Here is a 14,220-nt window from a genome sequence, read left to right as displayed (position 1 = left end):
AGAGGGAAAGAGAGAAGAGAGAGAGAGAAGAGGAAAGGAGTTATAGAGAAAATGGAAATAAGAAGGGGAGAGCGAGAAGATAGAGAGGGAAAGAGAGAAGAGAGAGAGAGAAGAGGAAAGGAGTTATATTACCACACCCCTCACCCACCCCAAGACAGTTTGAGTCTGTGGAGGAGAGGTGCTGCATGAGGTGCTGGGTTTGTGCTGAGGCTTTGGCTGGAGATGTGATGTGATCCCTCTGGGCAGCCTGGGTCTGTAGAGAAAGGGTGCTGAGGCTTTGGCTGGAGAACAGATGAGGTCCCTCTGGGCAGCATGGGTCAGCTCCATGAGTAGAGGACATGGAGAGAGGGTTCAATCTGCTTCCTTCCTTCTCAGCGGCATGGTCCTCCTTCAGCGTTTTTCTCTCTGCGTTTTTCTTCCCTCCATTGCGGTTTTCTTCCTCTGCGGTTTTCTTTCCCTTCTGAGCCAGTAGTGGTCAAGTCTTTTATACAGTTTTTAGTCCTTAGGTATGTGTCCAAGCATTGTCCCTCAGGAATTCATGAGCCAGGAAATCATAAGTATCCAGATATCGTTCCCCAGGAAGTCTTTCTGTGTATTCATGTGAGTTTGGACGGTGGTCTGGATGGAGTGGAGGGGGGGCCTCCGCCTCCTTCCTCTCCATCTCCCTGCCTACCCACTTATCACACATCAGGAGACAGGTGGAGAGTCCATTGACTCATCACCCTCCCTTCCTGGGGGTATCTGATAGCTGTCTTGAAGGCGTGATGGCTGGGTCCTTGGGTCATTGTTATAGGCCAGCTGCAGTCCAGTGTTATCAGGAAGCAATCGCAAGGTGATTTGCATCCAGGATTGGTACTGTCTGGGCAAGCAGCAAGTGATTTTATTTTTGTTGAGTCACACCAGGAGTTTAGACTCTTACACCACCCCGTCAATCAAAGATAAAAGCAAGAAAGAGAGAAAAGAAAGGAAAGGAAAGAAGTTTTAAACAATTTTTCAATCGACATAAGTTTTGGTTGGCTAATGGCACAAATCTGTTGTACACCATCATTAGACACAAATTGCATATTGGACACTACACAAGGTGAAAGATTAACAATACTAGCAAAATAGAACAAAACAGGTAATTACACAAGGTGAAAGCATCCTTCTTCCTCCTGGAAGCCAGGAGAACAAACCCATACCCCCTCCCACCCCGTCAGTCCTTCAGTTTGGAATTGAAGTGAGCTTCCATCCAGATCTGAATGTCTGCGGGGCTATGGAAAGTACAGTCCTTGAAGAGATGTCTTCTGCGATGCAAAACTTGAGAGGTCTTCTATATTGTAACAAGACAAGTCCTTCTGACAATACATCAGGTAGTCTTCAGCATTATAATTTAAATAACAGGTAATATTTAGCATTAGATCTTAAATAAGAAACACAACCTTAAAACATACAAAACTGGTATTTCCAGGTTCCCTTACAGAGGTTCCCATACAGTCACTCTCTCAGGTGATGTCCCTGAAAGAGCTCGCGTAATTACTTTGAATGGGCCTATAAGTATCGTTGATTGTTTCAGGTTCCCTCAAAGCCAAGTTAAACAGGAACAAAAACACAAACAAAAGCTTTGTCCCGAGCCACGTACAATTTTCATTTGGTGATCTTCGGACTCATGCTTCACCCCCCACTCACCACTGAGAAGTGAAGCCCTTAGTTGCCCTGGGGGGCATACCCCTCCCCTCACCAAATGGTTTCACAAAGAGAGGAGCAGTGGCCTCAGCCCTCTTTTTAGGCTCAGGCCAGCATTTCACAATGATTTCTAATTGCCTCGTGGGTACCCCATCAACCACTTCTTTTGGGATACCTTTCTCCTGACCCACCCCCCACCAATATTGCCGGGTATTCAAGTGTTCCCTGCCCCTAGCCAGGTGCCTACTAGGAATACGGCGCGACTGGCCCTGGGGGCTTGGTGGGTGAATCATTTTCACATGTCTCAAGCCTCTAGTTTGAGGTTTTTTACTTTCCTCAGGAATATTATACTGCCTGGCATAATCTAATAACTCCCTTCCCAAATCTTCCCATGTCCTGGAAGAAAGTGGGGTATTAGCTATTTCCTTTTGGAGCTGGATACCTCTTATTTTAAGCGAGTCAGGGAGACCCCTGATCAAAGGAGTCATTCTGTTTGCATCCACCAGAAGAGAAAGGGGGGATTCAAAATGATGTTTTAGTTCTCTTTCATAGATCATTTGCAGGCATGCAGCCTTTTGCACATTCTCCATTATCTGATTCATCCCTCCCCGCAGAACTACAGGTTCTCCTCTCTCCTTTGGATCAAACCCCCCTGCCCAATAGGCAGCTCGCTGGGTAAGGCTCCAGGGTCCACTCCTGTTTTTCGTGGTTAGAAAAACATTATCACCCCAATAGCCCATGGCTTCAGCTTCTGTTAACATAATCTGATCACCTCCAGTTTGTGAAACTCGCCACACATATTCCACCTCAGATTCCACAGCACAGCGTGCAAATTCTTTACGAATTTTGGCCAGCACAGTGTAGGAGAAAGGTGCATCTTTAGTTGTGACAGTGGGGGTAGTTTCCCCATCCTCATATAAAACTTCAGTTTTAATGAGAGGTCTCACATGCACAGCAGCTTCCTTAGCTGTTGCCAATTCTGCCCGAGGGTACACAGGGGCAGACTCCAGGTAATTCACACCCTGTTTTGAGTCCAAATACGAATTTTGCCTCCTCTCCTTTTCCAATCGAATTTTAAGGTCTGCCACTACGTCTTTCAAAGTGGCAACATGGCTTTGTAGTGACGAAACTAAGTCCTGCAAAGAGGAAATAGTTGTATTGTCCCGCTCATGCCATTCCTCTTTCTCCTTCACTGAAGCAGCTAAACAAGCGCCTAAAACCGCACAAATAAAACCTTTGCCTTTTCCGGCTTTTGCTCTTGCATCTTTCTGCAGGGCCACAATTCTATCAGCCACACTCTGGAAATTATGCCAATTTTCACGGGCCCAGTCAAGTACCTGTACAGATGGGCGGGCACCGTGAGCTTCTAAAAGGTTAAAAAGCCTCTCACTCCGGGCCATCTCTTTTGTTTCACAAGGCATTTCTTAATAGGGCACTAAGTTTCACAGGGAGTCAGATCAAAAACACTGTTTGTACCAACAAAATCTTCCCTGGAAAACGTACACTTTTAAAAAGCTTACTCCAAACTAATCTTCTCCAGGAAAAATGCACAATAGATTTTTCAGGAGAGGTCACACACAAGAAAAAACAACCAATCTGGGCTTCTCAAGGAGGTAACACGATTTCCCTGAGAGAACCCACACTTGCAAAAGCTTCTCGGCTTTTGTACCTCAAATTTTCTGTTACACCGGGACAAGAAACCCTATGTTTCTCAGGGAAGAGTCACTCTGTTTCCCTGAGAGAACACACACTTCACAAATATCACCAAAACTGGGTTTACCAAAACAGGGTACTGAGAATCCTCGGGGAGGCCACACTATAAAATCAACGTTTGTACCCCAGTTAATCTTCCCCGGGAAAGCACACACATTTAAAGCAGGGTACAGAGGATTCTCAAGGAGGTCACACTATAAATTCAACATTTGTACCCCAGATAACCTTCCTCGAGAAAGCACACACATAGAAAGCTTTTGAGAACTCCCACACAGTCTCTCTGAAAATTTCGCTTCGTCCTTCTCCGGCCACTTCCCTCGCGGGAGAGTGAAAACGCGAATCTGGACTCCGCACTCACTTCGTACTCAGAGTACGTCTCAGACACACACACACATCTCGGGGTTCTCAGAAATACAGGAGTTTTGCTGTGATACTTTCACTGCACGGGAATCCTGCCGACTACGCCAATTAAATGTCTCGGTCCGGAGAGGGAAGGAGACTAGTTCTTTTGAATATTCCCGTGCTGTGAAATTAATCGGCACAAACGAGGCCAAAATATCAACAGCTAGACTATTTATTACATAGAGAAAATGGAAATAAGAAGGGGAGAGCGAGAAGATAGAGAGGGAAAGAGAGAAGAGAGAGAGAGAAGAGGAAAGGAGTTATAGAGAAAATGGAAATAAGAAGGGGAGAGCGAGAAGATAGAGAGGGAAAGAGAGAAGAGAGAGAGAGAAGAGGAAAGGAGTTATATTACCACACCCCTCACCCACCCCAAGACAGTTTGAGTCTGTGGAGGAGAGGTGCTGCATGAGGTGCTGGGTTTGTGCTGAGGCTTTGGCTGGAGATGTGATGTGATCCCTCTGGGCAGCCTGGGTCTGTAGAGAAAGGGTGCTGAGGCTTTGGCTGGAGAACAGATGAGGTCCCTCTGGGCAGCATGGGTCAGCTCCATGAGTAGAGGACATGGAGAGAGGGTTCAATCTGCTTCCTTCCTTCTCAGCGGCATGGTCCTCCTTCAGCGTTTTTCTCTCTGCGTTTTTCTTCCCTCCATTGCGGTTTTCTTCCTCTGCGGTTTTCTTTCCCTTCTGAGCCAGTAGTGGTCAAGTCTTTTATACAGTTTTTAGTCCTTAGGTATGTGTCCAAGCATTGTCCCTCAGGAATTCATGAGCCAGGAAATCATAAGTATCCAGATATCGTTCCCCAGGAAGTCTTTCTGTGTATTCATGTGAGTTTGGACAGTGGTCTGGATGGAGTGGAGGGGGGGCCTCCGCCTCCTTCCTCTCCATCTCCCTGCCTACCCACTTATCACACATCAGGAGACAGGTGGAGAGTCCATTGACTCATCACCCTCCCTTCCTGGGGGTATCTGATAGCTGTCTTGAAGGCGTGATGGCTGGGTCCTTGGGTCATTGTTATAGGCCAGCTGCAGTCCAGTGTTATCAGGAAGCAATCGCAAGGTGATTTGCATCCAGGATTGGTACTGTCTGGGCAAGCAGCAAGTGATTTTATTTTTGTTGAGTCACACCAGGAGTTTAGACTCTTACACTGCCCATGGCAGGGGGTCTGGAACTGGATCATCCTTGAGGTCCATTCCAACCCTGACAGTTCAATGATTCTATGATCTGCCATAAAGACCTTATCGAATATGAGATCGTAACTTCATTGATGGATACCACAGGTATCAAAGACACAGCAGGAGAAAATGAAAGGCAGCAGTGAGGAGTATAAATTCATTAATTTCTGAGTACAGCACTTCTATTTGCTATGGTAATTGGCCCATTATAATGATTTTCCTCGATGTGAATTAGGAGTCCCAGGGGAGAATACAATGTGGAGAAATGAAATCAGAGGCAGAGTAGCATCTCTCCTATTGATTAACTGTGCCAGAAACTGTGGTGCAGATGCACAGAATGAATGTTGATGATAAAGGGACTGGAGCACTGCCTTATGGAAAGACCCTGAGGGCCCTGGGGCTGTTTAGTCTGGAGAGAAGACTGAGAGGGGTTCTGATCAATGTCTATCAATATCTGAGGGCTGGGGGTCAGGAAGGAAGGGACAGCCTCTGCTCACTTGTTCCCTGGGACAGAACAAGGAGCAATGGATGTAAACTACAGCACAGGAGGTTCCACCTCAACATGAGGAGAAACTTCTTTCCTGTAATGGTCCCAGAGCACTGGAGCAGGCTGCCCAGAGAGGTTGTGGAGTCTCCTTCTCTGGAGACTTTCCAGACCCATCTGGATGCATTCCTGTGTGATCTGTGGCAGATTCTATGCTCTGGCAGGGGAGTTGGACTCAATGATCTCCAGAGGTCCCTTCCAACCCATAACATCCTCTGATTCTATGACAAATCACTGGATCCAAGTGATCCATTCTAATTAATGCCAGAGACTCCTGCTCAAGTTTGTAGTGAAGCTGCAATTCTGAACCTCCCCTCCAGCTCACCTGCTTCACTGTGGCATCCAGATTTTGGAGCCCACTTGGAGCCCACTTAGAATCTTAACTCTACTGTGGAATGAACTAAGTTAGCCCAGATGCCTTTGTCCATTCCTTCTCCTCTAGAGACCTAACCCACATAGAATCAACCAGGTTGGAAAATACCTCAGAGATCATCAAGTCCAACCTATCACCTAATACCTCCTGACAACTAAGCCATGGCTCCAAGTGCCACATCCAATCCTTCTTTGAACACCTCCAGGGATGGTGACTCCACCACCTCCCTGGGCAGCACATTCCAATGGCCAGTCTCTCTTTCTGGCAAGAACTTTCTCCTCACCTCCACCCTAAACCTCCCCTGGCACAGTTTGAGACTGTGTCCTCTTGTTCTGGTGCTGGTTGCTTGGGAGAAGAGACCAACCCCCACCTGCCTACAACCTCCCTTCAGGTAGTTGTAGACAGCAAGAAGGTCTCCCCTGAGCCTCCTCTTCTCCAGGCTAAGCAACCCCAGCTCCCTCAGCCTCTCCTCACAGGGCTGTGCTCCAAACCCCTTCCCTGCCTCGTTGCCCTTCTCTGGACATGTTCAAGTGTCTCAATGTCCTTCTTAAACTGAGAAGCCCAGAACTGGAAACGGTGCTCAAGGTGTGGCCTAACATCAGCTGCTGCTTATTGCTTCCTGTGTAATCCTTTTATCACATTCTAGCTCTTGAACTTCCTCACTTATTTCCCAGATCTGATCCTTTTCCATCCCCTTTCGCTCCACCTGGAACTAGCAGAGCACTCCAGGAGGGGGCGCAGCATGCTTCGGAGATGAGCTGGAGAACGCTAGAATCCCTGAATAGCTCCTTTAATTCGGGGTTTTCTTAAACCCCTTTTCTTCTGCAACGTTATTTCAGACTTGTAAATACTTACCCCTCCAGAGTCTGCCTCTAGGACACTCTCTAGGGGTTTTTTTTTCCCCCTCTCACCCTTTTTTTTGTCATTGCTTTTTAATTTGCTGCTTTTCATGCATTAGGCAGTGTGTACAGAGCCTGCCTTTAAGGGGCACAGCTGTTTAAAAACTGCCCAGACAGAACGTTTGCACCAGGAGACTAGACTAGACTAGACTAGACTAGAATTAACCAGGTTGGAAGAGGCTTCAGAGATCATCAAGTCCAACCTGTCACCCAACACCATCTAATCAAGTAAACCACGGCACCAAGTGCCCCATCAAGTCTCTTCCTAAACACCTCCAGTGATGGTGACTCCACCACCTGAGCTCTGAGGTCTTTTCCAACCTGGTTGATTCTCTTCTCTTCTCTTCTCTTCTCTTCTCTTCTCTTCTCTTCTCTTCTCTTCTCTTCTCTTCTCTTCTCTTCTCTTCTCTTCTCTTCTCTTCTCTTCTCTTCTCTTCTCTTCTCTTCTCTTCTCTTCTCTTCTCTTCTCTTCTCTTCTCTTCTCTTCTCTTCTCTTCTCTTCTCTTCTCTTCTCTTCTCTTCTCTTCTCTTCTCTTCTCTTCTCTTCGAACCTCTCCTCTCCGAACCTCTCCTCTTCTTGTCTAGTCTAGTCTAGTCTAGTCTAGTCTGGTCTAGTCTACTGGTGCAAATGTTCTGTCTGGGCAGTTTTTAAACTACCTGAAGGGAGGTTGCAGCCAGTTGGGGATTGGTCTCTTCTCCCAGGCAACCAGCACCAGAACAAGAGGACACAGTCTCAAGCTGTGCAGGGGGAAGTTTAGGCTTGATCTTGGAAAGAAATGCTTCACAGAAGGAGAGATTGGCCATTGGAATGTGCTGCCCAGGGAGGTGGTGGAGTCACTGTCCCTGCAGGTGTTCAAAAAGGGATTGGATGTGGCACTTGGTGCCATGGTTTAGTAGTTATGAGGTGTTGGGTGGCAGGTTGGACTTGATGATCTTTGAGGTCTTTCCCAACCTTATTGATTCTATGATTCTACTAGAGAGTCAGGTTTTAGTGACTGAATTTCTCTTTGGTGCCACTAGAGGATACCCAAACTGTTGCCAGCTTGTAAGAAGCAATTCCTGAATATCACCTTCCTTGGAAATCAGTTGCTAGGAAGAGGGAATGGATTTGGAGGAAAGAGACATTTAGGCACATCTAAAAAATCTTTCCTTCAGGTTACAGTAGGAGTTCAGTGACTAGAAGGATGCAAATTGAAGCAGTGAATGACAGCAAACTGAGCTGATGAGTTCCCTGTATCTAAATGCTGAAGCTTTCTCAGTGTCAGAAAGTGGCTGGTTGCTGTGAGACAGCAATTGAGATCTTGGTGATCCTATTGTGATGTTGGGCTGCAGCCAGAGGAGTGTGGCCAGCAGGGCAAGAGAAGGGATTCTTCCCCTTTACACTCTATTCTATTCTATTCTATTCTATTCTATTCTATTCTATTCTATTCTATTCTACCATATTTACATTTATGTACAATTTATAAACAGCACAAGAACCTCCCTGAACAAAACTAGGAAGCTACCAACAGCCTCCCCCTCCCTGCTCCCTTCCCCCTGTACATGGTAAGAGAGAGAGAGAAGAGCAAAGAGTAGCTTGTTAGTACTTAACCACAGCAAAATAACCCAGCCAAGGTCAGTAAGCCAGCAGCAGCAGCAGCTACAACTAACCTTATGTTAGCAATCAGACCACTGGGACTATTTAGACCTTATCATTATTTTCCTACCACTTTTCTACTCAATGGGTGGGAAATTTGCCTAGGCACAGCCTAAAACTGCCTCAAATGGGATGGATAATAAGAGCCACGAGGATGAGCAGAGGGCTGGAGCTGCTCTGCTATGAGGACAGACTGAGGGAGTTGGGACTCTTCAGTGTGGAGTAGAGAAGGCGCTGAGGAGACCTAATTGTGGCCTTCCAGTATCTTAATTAGGCTTACAAGAAAGCTGGGGAGAGACTTTTCAGGGTGTCAGGGAGTGATAGGACCAGGGGGGATGGAACAAAACTAGAAATGGGTAGATTCAGATTGGATGTTAGGAAGAAGTTGTTCCCCATGAAGGTGGTGAGACACTGGCACAGGTTGCCCAGGGAGGTGCTGGAAGCCTCATCCAGGCTGGATGTGGCTGTGAGCAACCTGCTGTAGTGTGAGGTGTCCCTGTCCATGGCAGGGGGGCTGGAACTGGCTGATCCTTGAGATCCCTTCCAACCCTGACAATCCTATGATGATTCTATGATGCATGTGACCTTCCTTCCCAGCCAAGGTCAGGCAGATGCTGCTTTTCCCTTGGTCCTGCAGACCTGGATTTCCTGCCTGCTCTGCCTGCTTCTCCCTCTCATCATCCCTCCTTACCTGACTGTTATTTGCATGCTGCTGACACGAGGACTTGCTTCTGCTCATCCAAGGGCTGGAGATCAACACAGCCAGAAGTCTCTGGAGCTGGTGCAGTACAGTCATTAAAGTGGATGACTTTGGCTCCCTGCATGGTGAACAAGCTGTTCCTTCTGAAACACTGATTTATTGTCTCAGGTTGTAGTAGCTGTTGCCCTGTAGAACAGGAGTAACTCCACTTTGCAGTGAGCCAGTTTATTTTAAGGTATTCAAAGACACTTTAATTGCTCTCTTGGTTAAATGATGTTCCTTTCTCCTTACTGCCTTCTTGCTCTCAAAGCAGGATATAGCACATCTGAAGCAGCACCAATTATGCTGCTTTTTCACCCACAGGAAACTTTTCCAGCAGTGCCACTCTGTCACCTTCAAAATGTCTTCCATAGTTTTATTTTCTTCCTCACCTGTTGGAACTTCTCCTTGTGCCTGAAGCTGGGCCAAATGCTTCCTTGAGTTCTTCCAAATGCAGGCTCCCCTTTCATTCTGCTGAGTGTGGCAGACTGAAAGATCTTTTATATCACCTTTTTTCCCCCCCCACCTTGTCTAAGGGTTATTGGTAAGATAGCCCTTCCAGGTTGGAAGGGTTAGCTGTCACAGGATCACAGGATGTTAGGGGTTGCAAAGGGACCTCTGGAGATCTTTGAGTCCAACCCTCCCAGCCAGAGCAGGACCATAGAATCTAGCAGAGCTCAAACAGGAATGCAGCCAGATGGGTCTGGAAAGTCTTCAGAGAAGCAGACTCCACAACCTCTCTGGGCAGCCTGTTCCAGTGCACTGGGACCCTCACAGTGAAGAAGTTCCTCCTCATGTTGAGGTGGAACCTCCTGTGCTGTAGTTTATATCCTTTGCCCCCTGTCCTATCACAGGGCAGAAGTGAGCAGAGCCTGTCCCTTCCTTCCTGACCCTCAGCCCTCAGATATTGATAGACATTGATTTGATCCCCTCTGAGTCTTCTCCTCTCCAGTCTAAACAGCCCCAGGTCTCTCAGCCTCTCCTCATCAGGCAGTGCTCCAGTCCCTTCATCACCCTTGTAGCCCTCTGTTAGACTCTCTCAAGTAGATCCCTGTCTCTCTTGACCTGGGGACCCTGGAACTGGCTGCAGTATTGCAGGTGGGACCTCACTAGGGCAGAGTATAGGGGGAGGAGAACCTCCCTTGACCTGCTGGACACATAATGCCATTTGTGGCTATGGACCTGGAGGAGGAAAACCCTCTCTCTTTTCCTCACTGCTTCTAGAGTCCTTAGCACTGTGGACTTTTGGAAAGTACCTACCATTAACACTTGGTTGTTGATACATCAGGAAAATAACTGAGGACTGAGATATCTGGTGGGAGAGAAATAATGGACAGCCTTACTCTTTATAGTTTGGCATTTTATGGAATCACAGAATGTTAGGGGCTGGAAGGGACCTCAAAAAGATCATTTAAGTCCAACCCCTCTGCCAGACCAGGATCACCTGGAGCAGGTGGCTCTGTGCTGGAGTCTTTCAAGCAGTTCCCCAAGGTCCTTCTTGAACTGAGTGGCACAGAACTGGACATAACCTTCCAGGTATGGCCTCACCAGGACAGAGTAGAGGGGTAGAAGCCATGCCAGGCTTCTTAACTCAGTAACCCTCATTTCACTAGGGTTTTCTGATGTTTTGCCCTTGGTTAAATAACATTTTTTCTTTTAAAGTCTAGTGAGGTTTCTGGGCAATAGGTCAGCTCATATACTTACCTGGCAGGGGAGACACCATGATCAGGCAGGTGATTTTCCCAGGGCAAGGCTAATCCTTTGCACTCTGGGTGTGCAGGTCCCTGCCATCTCCCCAGATCTGTGGTAGTGGGGACTGCAAGCACGCTCTCCCCTTGAATTTTTTCCCCACCTCTACTCAGCTCTGGTGAGACCCCACCTGCAGTACTGCCTCCAGTTCTGGAGCCCCTAGTACAAGAGGGATCTGGAGGTGCTGGAAGGTGTCCAGAGAAGGGCCATGAGGATGATCAGAGGGCTGGAGCTCCTCTCCTGTGAGGACAGACTGAAAGAGTTGGGGCTGTTCAGTCTGGAGAAGAGAAGGCTCCGAGGAGACCTAATTGTGGCCTTCCAGTATCTGAAGGGGGCTACAAGAAGGCTGGGGAGGGACTTCTCAGGATCTCAGGGAGTGATAGGACTAGGGGGAATGGAATGAAGCTGAAGGTGGGGAGATTCAGGCTGGAGGTGAGGAGGAAGTTCTTCCCCATGAGAGTGGTGAAGCCCTGGAATGGGTTGTCCAGGGAGGTGGTTGAGGCCCCATCCCTGGAGGTGTTTAAGCCCAGGCTGGATGAGGCTCTGGCCAGGCTGATCTAGTGTGGGGTGTCCCTGCCCATGGCAGGGGGGTTGGAACTAGATGATCCTTTTGGTCCCTTCCAACCCTGACTGATCCTATGATTCTATAAATGTTATGTTTGTTTTTTGTGTCTCTGCCTTCAGCTTGTCTTTCAAGGCTCATGAGAGAAGGCCCAGCATGATCTGGAAGGTCTGGTGTCCAAGTGTGCCAGTCCACTGTCCTTGCTGGGTATATCATTCTTGTGGCTGGAAGCTCTGAGGGATGGTCTTGATCTGTTAGATGGTAGAGGGACCTTGCCAGGCTGGACAGATGGGCAGAGTCCAAGGGCAGGAGATTGAACACATCTAAGTGCTGGGTTCTACACATTGGCCACAGCAACCCCATAAATTCTTAGCAAGAGATGGATCAGGGTTATTTCTAACAAGTGCCCATGGCTGTTTAAAACCACTTCCTCTCTCCATTCATGTCTTATCAGCTAGTGATGAGGATAAAATGTGGCCAGGGGTAATCTGTGGGCAAATCACAGATTTGACAGATGTGCCAGGGTTTTAATCTGTGGGAGCACACAAGTCTGCACATCTGTCTGCTCTGACTGCTTCCTGCCCTGCTATATCTCACTGGCTTCAGCTGTCCAGCCCTTTCCATATACCATTTCTTGGCCCATGCCAAGGTAAATTAGGTCAGCTAACTTGGAAGACTCCCTCTGGTTAGCCTCCAGCAAGGTTTGCAGCGTGGCTTTGGCCACTGGAGGGCTCCAGGTTTATTTCCTGAGCATGACAGAATGCTGCTCAAAATCACCAACGTAGCAGGCCAGGAGGGAGGGCTAAAAACTCCTGCAGAAATCTCGTGCCTTACCCCTGATGCTTGGCCCTGCAGCCTGCAAATGGGGTGCCCAGCTTCCTGCAGCACAGGCAACCGAGAATCTGGGACGCTTGCTTAGAACTATTTGGGTTATTCCAGCGATGTTCTCAGCCTCCTGAGGTCTCTCTCTCTGTGCCAGTGCAGCAAGGACATGCTCATGCAATCCCTTTTTGGTGTGAGGGAGCGTTGGCGCTGGAGAACTGAGGCAGGGCTCTCTCTGTCTGTGTGCGTGTGGAGGGAGAGAACTGCGGGAGAAGCCAAGCCACAGCCTTGCCACCTCTGTGAGATGCTTTTATCCAAGGGCAGGGAGAGGAAGGGAGGGAATCCCCAACAGTTCTGTTAAAATTCTGCCTTTTCTCTCTTTTCTCCCTTCATTGAGGGACCAGTGAGGCACAAGAGGGAATCAGAGGGGGACACTTCTTTCAATCACTGCAGAGCCCTGCAGTGAATTCACTGTGTGTCCTTGAAGGAACTCCACGTTTTGCAGCTGACCCTGAGCTTTAGCAGCAGGAAAGCAATTCCCCTCCCCCCTCCCCCTCCCCCCCACCTTTTTTCCTTCCTTTCTTTCTTTTCTTTTTTCTTTTTTTTTTTGGGTTTATTTCTCCCCCTCCCTCAGCTCTGGTCCTATTTTTAGAGCTTGCCATGTTTCTCTGGGGGCTTCACAAGCTATTTTTAAAACCCTTCCCAGGCTTGCCAAACCATTGTCACTCTTCTCCGGGGTGGGGGCAATGCGGTGCCTGTAGTAAACACGGCCAGCGCTTGCGGGGGGACGTGGGGTGGGAGCAGCAAACAGATCACTGCTGCTGGTGGCAAACACCTCTGCAGAGGCAGCCCCACTGTGCAGGGCTTCAGCTCCACGGGGCAGCCTTTTGCTTGCCTCAGGACTTTCCCCTTTTTCTGGAACACCGTGGGTCTGACCGCCAAATTGCTCACTGCTGCATGAAGCTGATCTGTACGTTATTAGATCAGCTGGAGTGACTAAATCAGGTCTGGCCCAAGTCTTGCAGCATGGTGCATGGTTTTGTAAAGCTCCTTTTCCCCCCCCCCTTCCCTTTGGTTTTTTCCTTTTATTTTGGTTTTTTTTTTTCCTTATTATATATGGGATGAGTTACAGAGAAGGGCAACAAAGCTGGGGAGCTGTCTGGAGCACAGCCCTGTGAGGAGAGGCTGAGGGAGCTGGGGTTGCTTAGCCTGGAGAAGAGGAGGCTGAGGGGAGACCTTATTGCTCTCTACAACTCCCTGAAGGGAGGCTGTAGGCAGGTGGGGGTTGGTCTCTTCTCCCAGGCAACCAGCACCAGAACAAGAGGGCACAGTCTCAAGCTGTGCCAGGGGAGGTTTGGACTGGATGTTAGGAAGAAATTCTTCATAGAAAGAGAGATTGGCCATTGGAAAGTGCTGCCCAGGGAGGTGGTGGAGTCACCATCACTGGAGGTGTTTAAGAAGAGACTGAATGGGGTGCTTGGTGCCAGGGTTTAGTTGATTAAATGGTGTTGGGTGATAGGTTTGACACGGTGATCTCGAACGTCTCTTCCAGCCTGGTCTGTTCTATTCTATTCTATTCTATTCTATTCTATTCTATTCTATCCTATCCTATCCTATTCCATTCCATTCCACTCCATTCCATTCCAATCCATTCCATTCCATTCCATTCCATTCCATTACATCCCATTCCAAGAGCCCAGCTCTGAAAACAAAACAAGGAAGACTGGACAAGGGGATTGAGTCCCCATTAGTAAATTTGCAGGTAACACCAAGCTGGGAGCGGGTGTGGATCTGTTAGAGGGTAGAAGGGCTTTGCAGAGGGACCTTGACAGGCTGGACAGATGGGCAGAGTCCCCCATGATGACATTCAACAAGTCCAAGTGCCAGGTGCTGCACATTGGCCACAACAACCCCATGCAGAGCTACAGGCTGGGGTCAGAGTGGCTGG

At 48.2% G+C, this 14,220-nt stretch overlaps 1 pseudogene; it reads left to right on the top strand.

The window, feature by feature from the left end:
* Positions 1–10,835: 10,835 nt before the first annotated feature.
* On the top strand, positions 10,836–10,963 carry LOC128899528 (U1 spliceosomal RNA; annotated as a pseudogene).
* Positions 10,964–14,220: the final 3,257 nt, after the last annotated feature.

Source organism: Dryobates pubescens, chromosome Z (assembly GCF_014839835.1).
Source record: "Dryobates pubescens isolate bDryPub1 chromosome Z, bDryPub1.pri, whole genome shotgun sequence".
Lineage (NCBI taxonomy): Eukaryota > Metazoa > Chordata > Aves > Piciformes > Picidae > Dryobates > Dryobates pubescens.
This window is presented reverse-complemented; position numbering and strand designations above follow the sequence as displayed.